This window comes from Hydra vulgaris, chromosome 03, assembly GCF_038396675.1.
Source record: "Hydra vulgaris chromosome 03, alternate assembly HydraT2T_AEP".
Classification (NCBI taxonomy): Eukaryota; Metazoa; Cnidaria; class Hydrozoa; order Anthoathecata; family Hydridae; genus Hydra; species Hydra vulgaris.
In genome coordinates, this window is record NC_088922.1 from 28,058,073 (window position 1) to 28,073,592 (window position 15,520).

Consider the following 15,520-nt stretch of genomic DNA (forward strand, 5'->3'; position numbering starts at 1 on the left):
AGTTTTTATTCAACTTTTACAAATATTTTTTATTTTAAAAAAAAGTTTTTATTCAACTTTTACAAATATTTTTTGTTTTAAAAAAAAAGTTTTTATTCAACTTTTACAAATATTTTTTATTTTTAAAAAAAGTTTTTATTCAACTTTTACAAATATTTTTTATTTTTAAAAAAAGATTTTATTCAACTTTTACAAATATTTTTTATTTTTAAAAAAAGTTTTTATTCAACTTTTACAAATATATTTTTATTTTTTAAAAAAGTTTTTATTCAACTTTTACAAATATTTTTTATTTTTAAAAAAAGATTTTATTCAACTTTTACAAATATATTTTTATTTTTAAAAAAAGTTTTTGTTCAACTTTTACAAATATATTTTTATTTTTAAAAAAAGTTTTTATTCAACTTTTACAAATTTTTTTTTTCTTAAATTGTATAATATACTATAAGGAAGCTAAAAAAAAAATTTTTAATTTAATTAAAGATCAAAAAAGCAACAGTTCTTAATTTATGATTGAAATTTTGGCATGTGTTATGTTTGTCGTTGTGTCGTGGACTAAAAGATTTAAGTTAGGTCCAAAACTCGATAAAGTATCGATAAATAAAATATCAGCATTTTTGTAATTTCGGGAAAAAATGGGGTATTTAAGAGCACAAAATCTTTTAAAAATGTTAAACGAGAGAAGCAGTAAAGATTATTCTAGTGTATGTTGTAAATACTAACACAATAAATAAGCGGACCAAATCTTAAATCAATTTGATAATTAGCTTTGAAATATCTCGTCGCCCAAAAAACATGATTTTGAGAAAAATGCAAGTTAAAAAAAAAGTAAACAAAGTTCAAATTCTTAACTATTTTACATTACATCGACTAATGTTTTATTTTGATCACAAAATCTTTTTTGTATTACTATTAACATTTTTTATTCTTAATTTTGTTTTATTATTACATTGCTTTTCTGTCTCCGAGACTTTTTTGGTATCCTTACATAAACTACAATTTTGCTCATTATAAGTAAATGTTCTTCCAAACTCATTAAATAAGTTATTTGAAATATTGTTTTTCATTATAGAATTTAGAGCAGCTGATCCTACTTCAATATTTAGAGCAGCTGATCCTACTTCAATATTTAGAGCAGCTGATCCTACTTCAATATTTAGAGCAGCTGATCCTACTTCAATATTTAGAGCAGCTGATCCTACTTCAATATTTAGAGCAGCTGATCCTACTTCAATATTTAATGCAGTTCTTTTAACCTGTATATAGTTTAGACATCTCGTATAATTTGGTTTAGTGATTCATTGGAACTCTGTTCTTTTCCATGTAAACATTTTTTGGAAAGTTTATCAGAAGAAATGACTATAAGTATTGGTTCGATAGTGTACACAACAGCAAGAATAAAAAAATTTTAGACTGGAATTTGTACCATGAATCTTTTGGCGCGCATACACAACTGATGGCAATTTTTTACCCAATTCACGAAATGCTACAACATAAGAGTTTATGTCAAATGGCTTCTGTCAAACACACGTTTAACTAGACCATTTTGTTTTGCATTTGAGTTCTTTTTAGCAATAGTAGTAGATAAATAAATAAACAATTTCTCATTAACAACCAATGCAACAAGTTTTTAGTCCAATACCTATGCTTATTTTTTTTTGAAGAAATAAAATGTAGACTTACAAAATCTTCATATTCTAGACATTTAAGAAGCATAACTATGTTTTTAGGTAAAATAAACCTCATAATAAAATTAAATATTTCATTTATATTTTAAAGATTTTGTACAACTTCTTTGTTTGACAACTTGTTGAAGGAAAATAAGCCTGGAATACTTTCGATTAAACTTCAATCTGAAAGTATAACAGTGGTTTCTTTAAAAATGTAAATCTTTTTATCACTGTTTTCATGAAACTTTGATATTTCATTTGGTAAAGTTTTATGATGATACTTTTCTTTTTTTATCCATCCATAGCACTTTTATTTAAACAAGATATTAAAAAAAAGTTAAGGTATAGAATCACAAACTGGGCCACCAAGAGCTTTAATGACGAGCAGGACATAGCAGCAATTAGGTGCCCCTCATGCAAATTTTAAAAAGAATTTAAATTAAAAGCATGTACAATTATACAAGCAAATAACCTCTTTTTTAGTTTTAATATTGTTGTTTTACATTAATATTTTCATAAAACGCATCTGAGTTAAATAATACTCAGCGTGCACGCTACGTTAAAGATACGTCTTTTGAACTTCTTTTGAAAGTTTGAAAGATTTTATTGGGTGACGTGCCAAGTGATTATACAATCTTTTTTTAAACAATTTTTAGTTTAACTTAAAGTTTGTTCACTAACTATGGTAAATAATGGCATTGTGTTAAAAATTCAAGAAATCTTTGCATAGAGAATAATGCATAGAGAAAAACGAAGACTCTTTTAATAATATCTAAAATATCTTTTATGAAGTTTTCTTCTATTTTACAAGCTTTTTTTTTTAGAGGTTCTTGATCTTTAAAGATACGTCCTTCAAGCCGATGTTCAAATATCTTGTTGAAAGAAAATACATTTGCAGGTTCATCATAATTTTGCAATCATCAAACGTTTTGCCTAAATTTTTATTTCATAGTCAAGACGCTTTATATGCTCATCATGCTTATCTGCTCATCATGCTTAACTGCTCATCATGCTTATCTGCTCATCATGCTTATCTGCTCATCATGCTTATCTGCTCATCATACTTATCTGCTCATCATGCTTATCTGTTCATCGTCGATGATTTAGTTAAAGCAAAGCAAGACTTTAAGGCAGCAGCGAGTTCCTGTAGTCGTTTCGAAATTAGTTTTATAGCAGCAATCTGAGATGATCGCCTAGTCTCCTAAAGCTTGTAAAGCTTCTAGCGGGACTGCACCGAAAGTATAAAAAAAGATCTTATATTTCAATCTATTAGTTAAAATAGTCAATAAAATTTATACATAAAAGTTTAATTTTGATGAAGGAAAAAAACTTTTGAATTTCCGATGCTGAAGATTGACTTTGCTGCAACATCAATTGACATTGATAACTCCTATGATTCTATGATAATTGACGTATTGTTTGGTATGATAATAAATGTAGTCTAGAAAGTAATTGACAAAGAACACAAAGAGCAGTGATACAAGAACTGATTTTTGAAGGACTCTGCTAACTAATTTTTCCACTCGGACATTTTATCTCTAAATAAAACTTGTTGTTATTTATCAGCTTGACAACCATTGATTCAGTTAATAGCTAGCCTTAAATGCCAAAGCTATGAACCTTATGAATAAGTCATTGTGTGACACTTTGTTGAATGCTTTGGCAAAATTGTTGTGGGATTCAAAAAGTTTGTTAAACAGCCTCTGTCATGTACAAATCCGTGTTGAGACTTTGAAGTTAGATTTTTCACAATGTTTCATAATCCAATATTTGATAATTCTCTCCCTCACGTTGCACGGTATAAAGGCGAGAGACACAAGCTTGTAGCTATAATCCTTGACTTTGCATCCTATATAGACACTGAAAGATATGTATACACAATAAAAAAAGCAACAAAAAAATTAAAATTTGATTTTTTAAAGTCCTTCGTCTTCTGACACCCCTATTATCATGGCGCCTGCGGCACGTATGCCCCTTTTGCCCCTCCCTCTTAGCGGACCAGGTCTTAAATAACCTTGATGAGCACATAAAGTTAAACAAATAGCTGTCTTGTGCGCGATGAACGCGCATAAACCAAGTTAATAAACAAGAAGTAAATAGCTAAATAACAATTCTTTGTTTTATACAGCCAGTATAGAGGAGTTTTTATTGCATTTTGTGGTGTAATTTCATTGCAAAAATGTGACAAAAAAATTAAAGCGCTGCTATGGATAAAAACTAATACTGAATCATTTTAAATAAAAATTTGATGTAGATACCAAAGTTACTTTTTTTGAAATTTTTTTTTGAAATTGTCTGTTTTTTGGTCTTAAGTATAAAGGTACTTGATATATGAGCTGGTGAGAACTTTTATTCACGTAAAGCTGAGCAATTACTCCAAAAATGCTGAGTAAAAGCAGTGGTTTTTTATAATAACTCGGCCTAATATATGAGTTGTTGAGAATCAGCATGGTGTAAGTCAAAACAAAAAAGCTTTTTTTTTTTTTCCTCCATATATTTTTACAACTACATAGTTCTATCAATATATACTTTTATTACAAATACAATCAAAATGCTTTCAAAAGAACTGAAATAATATTAAGATATATTTGATGTACAAAGTAATATAATAAAGTAAAATAGTATAACAGTTTATATTTTGAGAAGACAAGATAAGTTTAAAAAAAGGAAAAATAAACCTTTAGTTATGTATAGGGGTTCCAATACCGGACCAAAAATTAAATACCGATTTTTCGGTATTAGATTTAATGAAAACCGATAAACCGGTAATAATACCGGTATTTAAAAATACTAAAAAAAAAACATTAATTAAAAGCCAAAGCAACAAGCAAACGGTTCCAAAACTTTATTGTTAAAATTAAAATAATATATAAAATTAATTCATTTGAAATAAATAAATAAAATACATCAAAAAAATTATTGGTTATTGAAATAGGCCCCCAAAACACATAGTTTATCTAAAGCTTCGTCATTTAAAGATGATCGAATTTTTATTATTAATTACATAGCATTCCCGATGAAGAGAAAGCCTGTTCAGCCTCGACACTTGTTGGGGGAGTAGTTAAAATATAATCATATACCAACATCAAGTTGGTACCACGTGTACCGTCTTCCTCAAATATAGTAAGCTGTTTAATCTGGTCTTGTTATCTAATATTATTGACAGTTCTTTACCATGTTCAGTTTTTACATAAATTTGAAGGATTTCATTTTTTATCGGTAATCGTCTAAACAGCTTTACAACTTTTCTAACTTTGCTTATCAATGGAGTCAAACTATTTGCAAGTTCATTTGAATTTGGTGAGCTCTGAAAAATCCTTAATCCCTCTAAATGGTCTTCATCATATTTATCTGAAATCTCACCAGCATTATCTTCATCAGATTCAAAATCTGCCGAATCCTCGACTGTTGTTTTATATTATTGCCTAAGAATATCATTCTGTAGTAAGATACAATAACCTTTTAACTTTTAAAGTTTTAAGAAAATTCACTTTTCCCTCTCTTCGTCTTCTTTTGTGATCGCACCCTGTAGCAAGAATTTAATTTAGTTCATATTTGTTGGAGAATGCAACTTGATTCTAAGTTGAATTTTCAGCATTCGGTATTTATTGGTAAACTAATTTGACAATACTTTATTATACATACTTTTAGTTTTGTGCTTAATATATTATATATAATTAGGGGTAGATAAGGCTCCTTAGATGTGGTGAATGTTTCCACAGCAAAAGGAGCCTCAAGGTGAAAATCTCACCATGGGTGGGAAAATCATGATATAAAATCCCCACTATAATGTTGTGTGGTTATGTGGTAACTATAAAATTTTAAAAATTGTTATAATTTTTTTTTGTGCATTCTAAAATTACATTTAATGTTCAAAACTTTGTAGATTACTCATTTAAAGCAACTTTGTGGGCTGTCACCTTTGCATCTAGTGAGTTAATGTATGAACAAGTTAATGCAGAAACAAGTGCAAATATAAGAAGATGGAAAACAAAGAAAACAAATTATTTAATCAGATGTTATCACATAAGGTAAGTACAGGTCTTATTCTAATCACGCGCATCAGTTATTAACTTTATACACTGAAGCATATTCGTTTAGACGCATCAATTTTTTTCTCTTTATCTTAATTTTTTTCTTTGTATTGTCAACTGATATGCATGCAAGTTATTATCAAAATAATTGTTGTGTTGTGGGCTAATAAAAACCACAAAAAAATTTTTTCTATGTGTCTTTATTAACATGAGAGTATGTTTGATATACAAAAGCACATTTTTTAATTGGAATATATCTATATACGCAATCAGGTTAATAACGGTAATTATTGATTTTTAATCACTTTTACACAAATAAATTGATAAATTTGATCTTTTGCTCTGCCAGTATCATTTTTATTGCATTTTAAGAAATGCCTAAAGGAAAGTATTTGATAGATGCTGAAAAAATACAAATTAATTTATATCGTAGCTCAGAAATCTCACCAGCACTTTCTATACGAGAAATAGCAAGAAAAATTGGAAGATCTGACTATGTTGTACGAAACTACATTGCAAAAGGTGACAATTACGGTGTAAAAAAAGCAACAAACGGCAACAAAGTATTAACAAATCGGCAAATTAATCAAATTCGCTTTGAAGCAACTAAAAATAAATTGAATGCAACACAAATAAAGGATAAATTATTATTGCCTGTCACCAATGAACATGTAGCACATATTCTACGTACAACACCAAACGTAAAGTGGAAGAAACCACACCAAAAACCAATGTTAAAAAAACACCATAAAATTGCTAGATTACAGTTTGCTAAAAAACATATGCATTGGACTCATGAGTGGCAAAACGTAATATTTTCAGATGAAAAAAAGTTCAATTTAAATGGTCCGGACTCTTACAGTTATCGGCATGATCTAAGAGGAATAAATGATCCACAAACGAAACGAAATTATGGAGGAGGAAGTTTAATGGTTTGGGGTGGATTTTCTTATTCAGGAAAATTGACTCTGTGTTGTGGTTTACCTAAAATGAACTCGATAAAGTATACAGAAATTTTGTATGATGTTCTCATAACTTATATGGATGAAAACATGGACGATAATGCCATATTTCAGCAAGATAATGTTGCAATTCACACATCTAGGCATTCTATGAAATGGTTTAAAGACCACAACATCCCGGTTCTCGAATGGCCAGCTTGTAGCCCGGACTTAAATCCAATCGAGAACGTGTGGGGAATGCTATCAAAAAAAGTTTATGACGCTAAAGCAGCCAGACACCAATTTAAAACTGTTACTGAGTTAAAGTGTAAAATCCTTGAAGCATGGTCCGAGTTGGATCAAACTACACTTCAACGACTAGTGGAGTCAATGAAAGGCAAAATTTTTGAGGTGATCCAGTGTAATGGAGGACATACACATTACTAATTTCCATCTTTTAATGTCAAAAATATGACTGCGTCTATAGATATATTCCAATTAAAAAATGTACTTTTGTATATCAAACATACTCTCATGTTAATAAAGACACATAGAAAAAATTTTTTTGTGATTTTTATTAGCCCACAACACAACAAATATTTTGATAATAACTTGCATGCATATCAGTTAACAATACATAGAAAAAAATTAAGATAAAGAGAAAAAAAATTATGCGTCTAAACGAATATGCCTCAGTGTATATAGATATATATTTATCTTTAGACAGATATTAGATATAGATATATATAGATAAACAATATTTTTTTAGACTTGCATTTCTTATTTTGTACTTCTTTGTCTGTCGAATTTTTTGTTATGTCTTTTTTTATTAAATCCTTATTTATTTTTTAGCAATAAGAGTATAAATTAGAAGGCAAATGACTTTTTTATTTTTCTACATTGTATGTAGTATTGTTTTCTTAAAATTATTTAATGATTTAGATATAAGAAAACAACTAGAAAATCTTGTTGCCAAAATGGTTGGCAATTTACCAAGTAAGATTTGTTTTAAAAGTTTGTGATTTAAGATAATTATTAAATAATCATATTATTATTTAATTCAATATTATTATTTTATTCCTTTCTTTTCAGCTAAATCTGATTCATTAGATAAAGTTTGATGCGTACTCTTATAGGAGAAAATATCGACTGATTCGTTAGATTATGTTTGAAGCGTGCTTTTATGGGAGAATATATCGACTGATTCGTTAGATTAAGTTTGAAGTGCGCTCTTTGTGGATCGAAGCGTGCTCTTCGTAAGTTGCAGATCTCTGATTTTGTACTTATAACTTATTGGATATATGGAGGATATTTTAACATAAGTGCAGCTTTTATTACAAATTCAAAATGTTTATGTCAAGAACTAATATACTGACTAATAAAACCATACGTATTAAATATTTCCTCGACGATGAGTTTTTTTTCTATACACGAATCCACACACTTCGTTTTTATAAAGCATAATTATTACTTAAATATTACGTGCCAAAATTAACGTAAAAAGCACGTCTTTTAGACAGTTCATGGGGACTCAAAAAGTTACCTAAATATCACGTGCCAAAAGCAACGTGAAAAACACGTCCATAAATCACATGAATTGGTCATTTCATGAGGACCAAAAAGTCACCTAAATGTCACGTGCCAAAATAACGCGAAATTCACGTTTTTGTCACATTGCTGTGCTTACTGGGATATACGGAGTCCTCTAGTCGAGCCACCACAGGTCTTGATTTCATTAGCGCATTTTTTAACATTTCGCTACAGTTCCAGATTTTTCGCGCAAAAAGTATTGCCACAGAGTTTTTTTCCTGATTTTAAAAAAGATTTTAAAAAAAGTCCTTTTTTAAAATAATTGAATTTGAAATAAGAAAAATAATTTTGAAATACAAAATATATAAATATCAAAAACTTATAAATATGAAGATAAAAATGTTATGATGAATTTAAAGACGAACTTAATATAACTATATAACATGAAAAAAACATCTCTCTATTACATGAATAAAAACATCTCTCTATTTCATGAATAAAAACATCTCTATATTACATGAATAAAAACATCTCTATATTACATGAATAAAAAAACGTTACTAGATCTCTATATTATATAGAGATGTTATTATATTTTTTTATCTAGTCTTTAAATACATGTAAGTTAAATATTTATTCTTTTTAAATTATATTCTTTACTTGTTGTTGTTGTTGTTGTTGTTGTTGCTGCTGCTATTGTTATTGTTGTTTTTTGTTATATTTACAAATTTATATATAGAACAAATATAATGTAGCACAACACAACAAAGTTACAAAAAATAAAGTGAAAAAAAAATATTCTCTCCAAAAAATATCTAGTTATACAATTAAAAAAAAATACAAGCAGGTAACTAAATATTAAATAAAACTTTCTAATCTAAGAACGGCTTTCAATAATCTAAGTTCTCTTCAGTTTCTCGCTCAGATATTTAATTAATTATTAAAAGTTTAATATTTCGAAATATAAATGTAAATTATTTAATACTTTGGTAACTAAATATTGAAAAAAGCTTTCTACATCTAAGAAAGTCTTTTTTATCCATTTTTATAATATTTTTATTATTATTATTTAATCTTCTTTAAAGTCAATTACAATTGGGCAACTATGTTATGTTAGTAAAATCAAAATATATTAACTATAATAAATAGAAATTTCAAAAATTTGGAGAGCTGATAGTTATTGTATGAAAAACCTTTCGGCCCTTTTTCAAGCGCTTGACTATGCCGTGCACGAAACACTGTCCACACATATTTCATACACTTTATATAAATACTTGTAAGTACATGTATAGTGTATATACTTTTCTATACTATGCTTCATGCTTAAATGAGAATATCTTGTATAAAAACACTCTCTTTACCCCGCGCGTTACGTTAAAAAGTTATTATTTTTCTACCTCCCAGCAAGCACATTTTTTTCTTTGATAGTAGCATATATATTTTGCTGTTTAACAAAGTATGTTACATAAGAATTTCACGTTTATAATATGAATAAATAAAACAGTTTTGAAAACAGTGCGGGACTCAAAGAAAATATGGGTGATGCATTCTTTTCATAGTACCCCGTTTTTAATATTATTATTTAATCATCGCAATTTTTTTTTAAAGCGTTTTTTTTTAACAGAAGCAATTAAAGGAAATGTGAAAACTTTAAAACGTTATATTACAAAATTTGAACTAATTTCAACAACTTGTTTTGCTACGTGCTTGAGTTTAGAGTTTGCACAAGAAAGCTTGTTTTTTATGCTTGAAAGTGTCATATCTGAAATTAAAAAAATCCTGTTATATTATTTAGTTTTTTTGTAAAAAAAATTTATTCAAAAAACTTCTTAATAATGCATTAACAAATCTAAATCACATTCAACATTTAGGTAATTTGAAACAAATTGGCGTATTTATCTCCGAAATGCAGGTATGTTGGATTGTATATGCAGATAAGCGACAGATAAAGGGCAAGGACCAATTAAACAGGGTAACTTCTTATCATAGTGGGTTCAGTCATTCATTTTAAAGTGTCACTAACGCTAAAAAATCGAAAAAAACTTTTAAAATAAAAAAAAAGCTGAAATCTTAATGAACAAATTTTGAAACCAAAAGTAGTGAAATTGTCTTTTAAAAATGCGTCATTTTGCATAAATATTGCTTTTAATTTTAATATTTAGTTTTATAATAGTAAATATACTATAAATATACTTGTATTAACGTAGCAAAAAAAATCGTTAAAAATAGTTTAAAGAACATAACATAACGTTTAAAGAGTTTAACATTCCCTACAATTGTAGATGACAAACGTCAAGATTAAATAATCTGACTTTTTTGTTTAATGACGTCAATGCAGAATAAAGATTTTTTGTCTCTTGAAAATGAAATTTATTATTTTTATTTATTATTATAAAAGTTTTTGTATAAAAAAGTAGTTTAACAATTTTTCTTTAAAATGCAACTTGTTTTGCTTATCTCTAATACGCAGATGTGTGTGTGTGTATAATTATATATATATATATATATATATATATATATATATATATATATATATATATATATATATATATATATATATATATATATATACATATATATATATATATATATATATATATATAAAGGTCTTGAGAAAAATCAAGATAGGTCAGGCCTGGGAACAAAAAAGTCCTTAAACGTTTGCTCCCCCTGCCCAAACATAAAGGCACTAATGTAATAAAGATTTCAACTTTACAATCTTACACTAAACTTAAATTTATCGACAGATTTTAAATTTCATTCAAAATATGGCCATGCAAAATTTATATTCGGAAAACTTGCATGATTATAAACTTTATCATTTGCAATATTTTTCTATATATTTATTATATATATTTATTATATATATGTATATATAAATATGTATATATATATATATATATATATATATATATATATATATATATATATTTATAAATATATATATATATATATATATATATATTTATAAATATATATATATATATATATATATATATTATATATATATATATATATATATATATATATATATATATATATATATATATATATATATATATATATATATATATATATATATATATATATATATGTATATATATATATATATATATTAGAGGCAAACAAAACAAATCCATTTTGAAGAAAAAATGTTAAACAAATGTTATTTTACTTGAATTGGTTGAACTTTTGAAAGCTAGAACTTTCACATATAAATTATTTGTAGACTATTTATATAAAAAATGATACAGCATTGATAATGCATTAATAAAAATGAATCAAGTTCAACACTTAGGTAATTTAAAACAATTATATGTTAACTTGGCGTATTTATCTCCGAAATGCAGATATATAAGATTGTCTATATAGATATGCGACAACCGCATAATTAAATTTATTTTCTGTAAATTATATGCTTTTCATTTTTATACATTTGTTTCATAATGACTACTTTTACTTTATCACCAATAAGTAAAACAGGTTGTAGCATGTATCTTGTTCACACTTTATGATGCCAAACAAAATCTAAACATAACTTTTGATTGCTTAAAATCTCAACATGTGGTCTAGTTAAAATTTTGATGAGTTATTTTTAAAATAGTTCTAGGATTTAAAAAATTTCAATTGTCTTTGTCCTTTGTCTTTTTTCTCTTCTGCTCTCTAAATTTCTTGTAATAAATATTTTTTTAAAGTAAAGTTCTCTCAAAACATTGTTTCATCTTTTCACCCCCGGTATTTAACTCTCTTTGTCGTTCAATTTCATTATCTCCGTAATTTTTTTACTTTGATTACATGCAGATGTGATGCAGTTTTTTCCTTTAAACCCATGTGAGTGTACTGAATCATTTTTATCTGATATCATTACGCTTGTAATATCTATTGCTTCTATTAGGTTTGCAACCATTCGATCAACTTGTAACGAACTAAAGTCATTTTGACGATTAACCTCAAAACTGATAGCGTTCAAAAATAGAAATGAGAAAATTAATAACAAAGCTAATCGAAAATTTTGGTTAAGTATTAAACTCATCTTGACACGTAGAGGATCCAACGCTCACGTTTTTAATTATTATATAAATCCAAATCCTATTAACAATTTAATTTAGTTAAAAAATCGTAACAAACACTGATTATTTTCAACAATGATTACTGCGATAAGTCGCTTTATTTTACAATTAAGAGTTATTTTAAGATTGAGGTGTGGTAAAATTTAGATTTTTTTTTATGTCTAAATAATTGTATCAATCTTAATTAACAAAAAAATTTTTTTGTTTTTTTAATTCAGAAAAGCTAAAAAAATGTGTTTTTAACTTTACGCAATTACTAACTTACGCCATGCACTAAAATACATTAAAAATGGAACACGAGCCGATAAAAAAACCTAAAGGCATTTAACAACATTTTTTAAAATGTTAATAAATGCGCAGCAAAGTTTTAAATAGTTAATTTAGTTAAGAGACTCAATAAGCTTGATGCTTTTCGAAACTCAATAAGTTCGATGTGTTTCGCTCCGGAGAATGTTTAATTCCCCATTTACGACGCAATTTTATGTAGCACGAAAGTATCGATTGAGAATTATTACTTAAATTTCGTTTAAAAATTGTATTTAATATTTTTTGTAGTGGAAGTTTATATTTTCTGTAATGGAATTTTAAAAATTAATTAGCAGAATGGTCATTCACCCAAAGAATCAAATAACAGCGTAGCCAGTATAGAAATATCAATCAGAAATATTACCAGAAAAAATCAATTAGCAGAATGGTTTATCAGCGAAACAATTAACTAGCAATATGGCCAAGTAAAAGACAATTTGCAAAATGGTTAATTAGCAAAAAAAACAGCCAGCAGGAAGATTAATCAACAAAAAGTTCAAACAGTTGAATGGTCGGTCAACAGTTCAATCAGTTGAATGGTCGGTCAACAGTTCAATCAGTTGAATGGTCGGTCAGCAGTTCAATCAGTTGAATGTTCGGTCAGCAGTTCAATCAGTTGAATGGTCGGTCAGCAGTTCAATCAGTTGAATGGTCGGTCAGCAGTTCAATCAGTTGAATGGTCGGTCAGCAGAAATATGAATTAGCAGAATAGTAGTCAGCAGAAAATCTTTAAACAATTGATTAGTGGAACCATCATACAAATCATCATACAACCAGCATTGTTAACCATCAAAATGGCAAATGTTGGAGATCTTTCAAATCAACATCTTTACAAAAAAGATTTATTGAATCTCAAAGACAAAAATGAATTAATGTTCATAATTTATTTATGCAGAATGTGCGTAATATAGTAGATCAACGAAATTTTGATTATAATCTTTTATAAATAATCTATAATAATGTCAAAAAAAGACATAATCAAGTCCAAATTTTGACGCGTCAACATATTTCAACTAAAACCATCTGACGCTGGTCTACACCGCTGGTCTATATCAAATTTTCTTCACAAAATTCTTTAAAACAAAAAACTAATTGAAAGTATTTAAAAAGTTTTTACAAGGTATTTAAAGTTACACATGTTAAAATTGTGATCGATGATGATTGTTAGATGAATGGTTCGTTGTTTTTAAAAATACAACTTTCAGAATGATGTGGATAAGGCTAAACGTTATAATCTTTTTTGTACGAAATGATGATTTCTAACAGACTTAAATGTTTAAAAATGTAACATTTGAATATTGTTTGCAAAACGCCGTAAACGAAAATCGTGTTAAAAATTCCAAGATTGAAAAACATAATACCAATTATATAATATATTGTATAAAAGTTAATTATATTTATTTAAACTAATCTTATCAACAAATTCATGATTTTTACGATATTTTTGGCGATATTATTTGTGGTGTAAGTGGAAAACGTTAACTTTTAATTAAAAGTTTTCACTAAAGCGTATTAAGTAAATAAAAGTGTTTATATATAGTTTACATTTTACAAAAGCTTGCTCATATATATACATCAAAAAGTTTAATTAATTAAGCTATGTGTCCTGCAATGTGTTCCTGCATCAATACATCCAAAAACTTAATCAATCAATGCAGTTAGTTTAAGAGATTTCACCAATAGCACCAGATCATTTTTTTTTTAAGGCACGTTTTTATCTGCTTAAATTGATTTTTTTTAACAATTTTAAAGATATTTGTATTACTATTATTAGTAGCAACATAAAGAAATTTTTGTAGCAAACTTATGTAGCAACATAAAGAAATTTTTGCAGCAAACTTAGGTAGCAACATAAAGAAACGTTTGTAGCAAACTTATGTAGCAACATAAAGAAACTTTTTAACAAATTTCAAGATTGAGCATATTAAAAGATTTCTAATATGTAGGGGAAAGGCGCCTATGATGGCATACTTAAAGACAGATAATAGAAGTTTTGATACATTAGGATACATCCCTTGTTACATGTAGAACAATAATAACCCTCGGAGTTTTCATCAGTTATTTCTATTTTTAAAAAAACCCCAAGTATGCCATCATAGGCAACCTTAGCTCCTATGATGGCATAGGGGAGGATGGGGCTGGCAAGCATCAAGGGTAACTTGATGATTTCATTTAACCTTATAGTCTTCCTTCAGAAAAGCCAGAAAATACTCGGAACCATCCTAATTTACCATTTCATGCTGCACAACAGCATTTTAAAGTTTCACGCATACGCATAGGATATATTGCATTTTATGTATTTTTTGGACCAAAAAAAACTTATAAAGTTTTTCTTATAAAAAAAAAAAGGTTTTCCAAAAAAAAAGGTTTTCCCAACAATTGCATCACACCCAAATCGTCAGTATGCCATTATGGGAAGAAGTCATCATTTTCATTAAAACAAGCTGTGTCTGCTTTGTTCAAAAGATAAAATTAAAGTAACCATTCCACTAAATGCACAAAACTTGGATATAAAATGCATGAAATTTCTCATTCTGCACAGATAACAATAAAATCACAATCTTAAATATATGAAGGGAATAAAATTACAACAGCACATCCTAAAATCAATGTTTATTGATTATGAAAACAATATTGTGCACAAGGGACGTATTTTCACTAAAACTAATGTAAAGTCATGATAGTCATGTAGATCTAATCACTTTTTCACCAAAACTAATTTTTATGGAAATATGACAGGTATGCCATCATAGGCGCTACGCCATCATAGGCGTCTTTCTCTTAAGCAGTGAGGTTAAAGTTGCTGTGTATTTTTTGAATCAACTTTATGTGGTGATAACAGGAATTAGTACAATTAGCGTAAATTTATACGCAGTAATTAGTGGCTTTCATCTAAATAGAACGCAATTAAATTTTTGGCGTTGTTAAAATGAATAAATCTGTGGCGCGAAAATTTGATGCTAAAATAA

At 27.4% G+C, this 15,520-nt stretch overlaps 1 long non-coding RNA gene across 1 annotated transcript; it reads left to right on the forward strand.

Moving 5' to 3' along the window:
• The first annotated feature begins 5,556 nt into the window (after nucleotides 1-5,556).
• Nucleotides 5,557-8,051, forward strand: LOC136077697 (uncharacterized). Its single transcript, XR_010637196.1, has 3 exons — nucleotides 5,557-5,701; nucleotides 7,588-7,641; nucleotides 7,738-8,051. It is a non-coding gene; the product is annotated as an uncharacterized LOC136077697 (long non-coding RNA).
• The last annotated feature ends 7,469 nt before the right edge of the window (nucleotides 8,052-15,520 follow it).